The following is a 7,547-nucleotide window of genomic DNA, read 5'->3' on the forward strand; positions in this document are numbered from 1 at the left end:
CTGTGCTGGCGCCCGTCGCCAGGCGGCCTGCTGGCCCCACCCTCACTGTTTAATCCTGCAACACGGGCTGCTCCATGCAGTGCACGCACGAGCCCGCACACATGCATGTTCACGCACACACACACACACACACACACAAGCCCGCATACGTGCATGTTCACACACGAGCCCACACACATGCATGTTCATATACACACGAGCCTGCACGCATGTATGTTTACACGTGTGCGAGAGCCCACACACATGCATGCTCACGCACACACACATACGCACACGAGCCCACATGCATACACGTTCACACACACACACAACCCTGCCCCCACCTCCAGCACTTGAGCCCCTTTGTACCCTGCGTTTCTTTCTCTTGTCCCCTAACATAGCCTGTCTTCAGCATCCTTAGCATGTGCACTGCCTCTCCTCTGAGGCAAGGATCTGTCTGGAACATTCTGAGCACTTGATGACTATTAACTAATTGAATAAAGGAATCTTCACAGTAACAGTATGACATTATTGTCTTTTTAAAAAAGAATTATTTTATTTAACTTTATTTACTTATTTTTCATTTGAGAGGGACAGAGAGAAAAAGAGAGAGAAAGTGAGAAAGCAAGCCACCAGTTCTGGCACTCAAACCGCGGTCGGCCATGTGGGAGTCCAGTGCCCCTAACCAGTACGCCACCTGCCGGCCCCAGACATTATTGTCTTTTGACAGACAAGGAGGAAATGAGGAAAGAAGAGTGTGGATAGCTTTCCCCGGGACACACAGCCCCATGATCTGAACCCGGATGTAGCCTAGTACTGCCCAGGAATGACAAACTTGGGCCCCACCGTTTGGCTGGAATTGGAATAAAGCTGCCCAATCCCTGTCAGTGGATTGGCATGGGATCAAACAGACCTGAGTATGAATCCAGACTTGCCACCACATACGGGGTGACAGAAGTTACCAAGTCTCAACCTGTCAGTTTATTCTCCTACAAAATAGAACCTGCCTCCGCAAATGGGGTGGAGACTCAATGAGCTAATGATTGACACTCAATGGGTGCCTACCGCTCTTATGACCATTCCTGAGCTCTGATACATACGTTCCATGTCCTGAGTGTGGCAGGGTCCCGGCCGGGCTCTCTGCTAGGTGGGATCACAGGGTCATGGGTAGATCTAATGTGCTAATGTGCTTTCCTGGGAAGGCAGGAAAGAGAAGTTGCAGGTAATCCTGGGACACGTGGAAGGGGGTGTGCATAAGTCAGGGGACTCAGAAAAGACACCGGGGAGAAGGGCTGAACGAGGCCATACATCTCTCCCAAGCAGACCAGGGCTTCCCCTGTCCTAGGCCCAACACAGTAGAGTCCAGACAGGCAGGGGGAAAACAGGATCATGTCTTCCAATCTGGAGAGGCTTATAGAGACTCGACCACTGAGCTCAAGTCAGGTCTTTCAAGAGTTCAGGAAGTTGGGCTGGGATGGGAGGCCCAGTGCATGTGCAGAGAGGCACAGCTGAGCCCATCCCAGAGGGCTGGGAAGAGTCGGTGGTCTGCATGTCCCCATTGCAGGTCACCACCCCTCACTGTTCTCACATGACCCTACTGGAACAAGTTAAGACTTTTGGGACTGTTGGGGTTTTATGTGAGAAGTACATGAATTCTGGGGGGCACAATAGAATGCTATGGTTTGAATGTTGCCCCGGAATTCACGTGTTGTGATTTGGTTGTGACAAAATTAAGAGAGTGAAAACTAGAGCCACCCCTGTAGCTTAGAGGTTAAGGGAGCCAGATCCTGTATGACTGGCCACGGTTTGAATCTTAGCCCCTATAGCTTGCAAACCTTGCCGGGTGTGTGTGTGTGTGTGCACATGCCCCAAATCCCAACAGGAGGAGGAAACAGAGAAGGGATTGTGGTGAGACCATGACCTATTAAAGGGTACTTTCTTTTTCTTTCTTTCTTTTTTTTTTGGAGAGGTTTTTGTTTGTTTGTTTGTTTTTGCTATAGGGCGCATGCGCTCACCAGACAGACAGAGAGAGAGACAGAGAGACAGAAAGCAAGAAATCACCCCCCCGGGGGGATGGCCACGCCACAATCCCTTCTCCTCAATTCTCCTCTCGGGATCTTGGGCACGCACGCACACGCGCCCAGTGTGAATTTAAGCCACCGGGTCCGGGACTCGAACCGCAGTTGACTACATGGGAGTCCAGCAACATAGCCATTACACTAACAGCTGGTCCCTTAAAGGGTACTTTCTCCCTCCCTCTCTCTCTGTGTCTGCTGAGCATACATACCTTCTAATAGAACACAAAACAGAATAACACAAACAACAAAAAACACTTGGTCTGACTATGATGTTGAAAGGTGGGGCCCTAGGCCAGCTGGCAGCATGGTGGTTAAGGTGTCTGGATCCCACATGGCTGACTACACTGTTCAAGTCTCAGATCCAGAAGCTTGAAGAACACGACAGGCACATGTATGTGCATGCCCAAAATCCCAAAACGATAAATGGAAGAAAAGGGATTGCAGTGTGGCTATCACTCACAAAAGGTGCTTTCTCACTTTCTTTCTTTTTCCAGCAAAACTTTTAAAAAGAAAAAGAAAGGAAGAAGAAAGAAAGAAGGAAAGAAAGAAAAAGCAAGTGAGAAAGCAAGCAAGCAAGCAAGAAAGGTGGGGCCTTTGGGAAGAGATTTGGATTAAAGTCATTAGGGCAGGGGCCCTCATGGTTGATTTCTGGTGGATTTATAAGGAGAGAGGAGATGACCAGAACAGAGAGATCTACAAGACCCCCCATCAGATTTGGCTCCTGGACCTTGGACCTTGAACCTCCAGACCATGAGCTGAAATTACCCAGATTCCAGCATTTTCTGTTTTAGCAATAGAATGGACTAGAACAAGCCCACAGCCAGACCATCGGCCACATTACCCTCCTGTGCTGCCAGCCACAGTCATGAAGTAAAGGAGGTCCCCCTGATGCCTCTTCCTTAGGTCTCCTCCCAGAGACAGCCTCATGACAGCAGCAACTCCCCCCACCCCCCCCACACACACCATGGGGAGCCACAGTCTCTAATCGGCATTGTTGGGTAATCAATGCCCTCCTTTTTTGCCTCTAAACAGTCAAGGAAGATGATCATTAAATACTCATGTAGTGACTTGACAAATCGCAGCCTTTTAAGCCATCGTCAGGAGGAGAACCTGGGCTCACACCCAGCCTTGCTCACTCCTTATAGATTTCTCCAGCCGAATAACCAATCACCCCAGCTAGCCGAGGAGCGCGGCAGGAAGGCAGCTTGGCAGCTCTGCGGAGAAGCAGAGAAACAGCTCTCGTGCCGGGAGGGTTTCCCCGGAAAGCACTTTGAAGGAAGGAGGTGCTGAGGGGAATTCGGGGGGCCAGCTTGGAACCAATGAATTAAACATTCACTGAGCTCTTTCGAAGCAGCTGCTACCAAAGAGGGGAAATGCTTTAATTAATAAAGCACAGTCAGGGAGAGGGAGTTGTTTTCCGACGCTGCACCCGAGACTCAAGAGCAAGATAAACAGAGCAGAAGCCCGCTACTCCCTCCGGGGTCCTGCCAGGCGGGGCAGATGCTCCTCTATGGGGTCTGGGGTAAGATGGCTGCCCAGCTGTCTTCCTGGCCCCAAAGAGCTGAGACCACCTGCACGCTGTGAGCCCCTAAAGATGTGGTAGAAAGAGCACTGGACAGGGAACCAGCAGTTAGCGTAATGGCTATGTCGTTGGACTCCCACATAGTTGACCGTGGTTCGAGTCCCGGACCCAGTGGCTTAAACTCACGCCAGGCGCGTGTGCGTGCGTGCCCAAGATCCCGAGAGGAGAATGGAGGAGAAGGGATTGCAGTGTGGCCAACCCCCCTGGGGGGTGATTTCCTGCTTTCTGTCTCTCTGTCTCTCTGTCTGTCTGGCGAGCGCACGCGCCCTATACCAAAAACCTCTCCAAAAAAAGAAAAAGAAAGAAAGAGAGAGCACTGGACTGGGAGTCCAGAGCTGGCACTCCGACCTCAGTCATAGTTGCAGTGTGACCTTGGGCAAATCATTTCTTCTCTTCTGGGCCTTAGTTTCCTCACCCACGGACCTTATACTGGGTCCTGGGAGCCATCTGTGTTCCCTAAAGGGGTCTCAGGGCTTTTTTGGTGGTGAGGGAACAGACAGGAGGAGCTATGGGCCCCAAACCCAGCTTCAGCTAAAGTAGCTTTGCTTTCATCTGCTAATATTCTGGACTTCATGTAAGATGTCCTTTGAAGAAAGAACACTGTAGGTTTTTCTTTTAAAAATTGAAAACCATTGGCTTCAATGTTTTCTCCTATCTCTTCAGGAGCCTGGGCCTCAAAGCTGAGCAATTCCCAGATGGCCAGTCAGCCAACATCAGTCATGAGCCAGCACCTAGCCTGTACCAGCTGCTAGAGGGCTGTGAAGAAAAAGTGGGAAGCCCTACCTTCTTTTTTTTGGGGGGAGGGGGCTTCCAGTCTAGTACAGGTGTGGCAGATATGTGGCGCTCATACCATATTCCTGACCTTATGCCGGTGGCAGACATTACTAATCACTCACAGCCCTCTTTCCTATAGAGGGCAGCTATGACTTCATACTCTTTCTCAACATAGTGCTCTGAGAAGCTATTACCAAGGAAATGGCCCTGCTCCAGGAAACGAAACCTCTCCCTGCCACCTATACCTGCTCTAAGAAACAGTTTCCCAAGGTGTAATGGAATACTTCATGTGGGAGTGAGAGTCCTACCCCTGACTCATTGATTTATTTAGCAAACTATATGCCAAGCACTATTCTTTGGGTACAGAAGATCTTGGGGACCTTATAGTAAGCAAACAGATAAACACATAAAATATTAAAAAGTAAAAACATCTCAGATGAGGGAAAGTGATGCCGGCAATTAAAATAGAGTCGTATCATAGAAAAGGGCTGCCTAGCTGCCTTACTTGGGATAAATAGGGCAGGCCTCTTTGAGGAGGTGACATGTCAGGAGACAGTGAGTAACGGGAATTAGGTGTTCATGCAAAGATCTGGGCAAAGTGTGTTCTTGCCAGAGGGAACCGCCAGGACAAAGCCCAGAGGCGCAGGGGCTAGATCTCACAGGGTCTTATATTCCATCGTTTGTTTTCATTCGAGTCCAGGAGTGATGACAGCCATCAGAGGAGTGTGACAGGATTTGATTTGTTTTGAAAGATCCGTCAGCAACAGCTGGACAATTCCTTGTTGGAGTTATGGTAGAGGGGACGTTCTCCCTCCCCAGGAAAGAGTTGAATTTGTGACCCCAGCATTGAGAGTCTGGATTCTTGCTGACTTCTGACTAAACTCTGAAGAACGCTGACTCTTAGTATCTCTCCACTTCCATTTCTGACCATTTCTCCCTGAAAGGAGTCTCCTCCTTTCATTTCAAAGGCCCTACTGCTGCCCCCATGGTAGTGCCCCACCCTAGCCCCATCTCAGCAAACCCTCCTGCTCCTCTGTGCCTCACTGTCTAGCTCTGGCCCATCAAACTGCCCTTTCATGTCCACCTCCTCCACAAGCCAGCCAGCTCCTCTAAGATGCTGTCTAAATGGGCGGATTTCAAAGGGTTGGTTAATGGGTTACCTGCACCAGGTCATTCATGAGGTAAGGAGGACAGGTCCAGAGACACTACCTTAACCTAAGGAACTATAACTGGGAGGAGAGGGAATTTGGAGGCAAAATTGCAGGCTACAGATAACATCTCAAGGGACCAGCAGACGGCATAATGGTTTTGTCACTGAACTCCCATGTAGTCAACTGCAGTTCAAGTCCCAGACCTGTTGTTTAAAACTCATACCGGGTACATGTCCATGCGTGCCCAAAATCCTGAGAGGAGAATGGAAGAGAAGGGATTGCAACATGGCCATTCCCATAGCGGGTGATTTCTCACTCTCTGTCTCTTGGTCTCTGTCTCTAAGGTGAGTGCATGTGCCCTATAGCAAAACAAACAAACGAACAAACAAACAACTCAACTCTTTCTAAAAAAAAAAAAAAAAAACCATCTCAAGTGATTTGATCTACACATGGGACACACTGCAGGTCTAAACCCACTGCTCACCACCTCCTCCCATCTCTAGCGACATGTGCTGAAGGGTCACAGGCTGATCGCAGCAGGTCCACATGATTCCTGATTGCCTGCAGATCAAGTAAATACTGTGCCTTGCCCACCTACATGAGGCCATTTTCAAGAGTATGAAGATACTATTATGATTCACAAAGGATCCTCCCGTGTATGCGTGGTGGCTGGGCTCATAGTCGCTTTTGTTATGTTGACTGTTCTCAGTTAATGAATGAGAAAGCACAGCCAATGTCCTGTGGGACCCCACGGACTAGTGGACGTTGAATCGGGGAGGCCTCACAGAACCGCATTCACAATATACTGTTAGGGGGTGAGGAAAAGCGGCTTACAAAGACACATGAAATAAAGAGCCTTGAGGGTATAAAGAGTCAGAGCCCATCTTTGTAAATATGTAAGGAGAAAGGACCAGAAAACCATAGCCCACAATAGTAAAAGGACTTACAGGCAGTTTTACTTTTTATTTTGCATTTATGCCATTGCTTTATTCTACAATGCTCCTAAACTGAATTAGACAAAAGGAGATGAGCCTCAGGTGGAAAAAATGAGGAATCCAGGGGTGCAGTAGAGAATTTCACTCATCCTCCTTGCGTTCTGCTCGGGGCAGCACAAGTGAGGTCTCTGGACCTGCCTGCCCCGGCATCGAGTTCTGGAGCTTGGTGTAGATGGACGTGGGGAGGGGACATCTGGGGCAGCTGGGCACAGGAGGCCCTAGGGTTCCTCTCAGGGACCCCTCCAGGCAACATGGGGGCCTTGGGCAGGCAGACCCCCCATGCCCCTGCCTGCGCTGCCATCAGTCTCTCACACCCAGACTGGCCTTCGTGGGGCACAAATGCTTTGACTTAGATGACAAAAAAAAAAGCCCCTGTGTTCTCATTCCAATCTGGGGAATGAAAGTCTATATAAAACAGCTTCTTATCGGCAGCTCCGACTCTTTATACCTTCAAGGCTCTTTATTTCACTCTGCTGGCAAATTTCTCCCAACAATTACTGCCTTTGACGAGCCTGCCAGGCTGCAGCGGGCGGGCAGCTTGTCCTTCACATCCTGCCTGTGGGAGACACGGAGCCCGGCCTCCCTCGGGGGAAACGATGGCGAGAGCAAGCTAGGGAGTCTGCCCAGGCCCCTACCTTCTGCCAGAAGGGAGGCCCTGCTGCCAGGAAGCCAGATGGGATATGGACTCTATTTCCTCAGACAGACTCTGAGCCGGAGGGTGTCTGGGAAAAAGGAGCTGCCCCTGGGAGTGGGGGTCTGGTCTGGCTCTAGATCTCTGGTCCCAGGTACCTCGGGTAAATGGACCTGCCTAATCTTCATGGGCATCAGCCTTGGATGTGGGACTGGGCTGCTGCGCCCTCCGCCAGCAGCCTCAGGGAGCATCACTGCTATGCCCCAGCCATCTGCTCTCTTCTCCCAAGGGGGCTGGAACACGCTCCCGATGCCTGCCTCCAAGAGTTGCGGAGGATGGTCCCCGGAGAGCCGGGGG

Source organism: Tupaia chinensis, unplaced genomic scaffold (genome assembly GCF_000334495.1).
Source record: "Tupaia chinensis unplaced genomic scaffold, TupChi_1.0 Scaffold000146_1, whole genome shotgun sequence".
Lineage (NCBI taxonomy): Eukaryota > Metazoa > Chordata > Mammalia > Scandentia > Tupaiidae > Tupaia > Tupaia belangeri.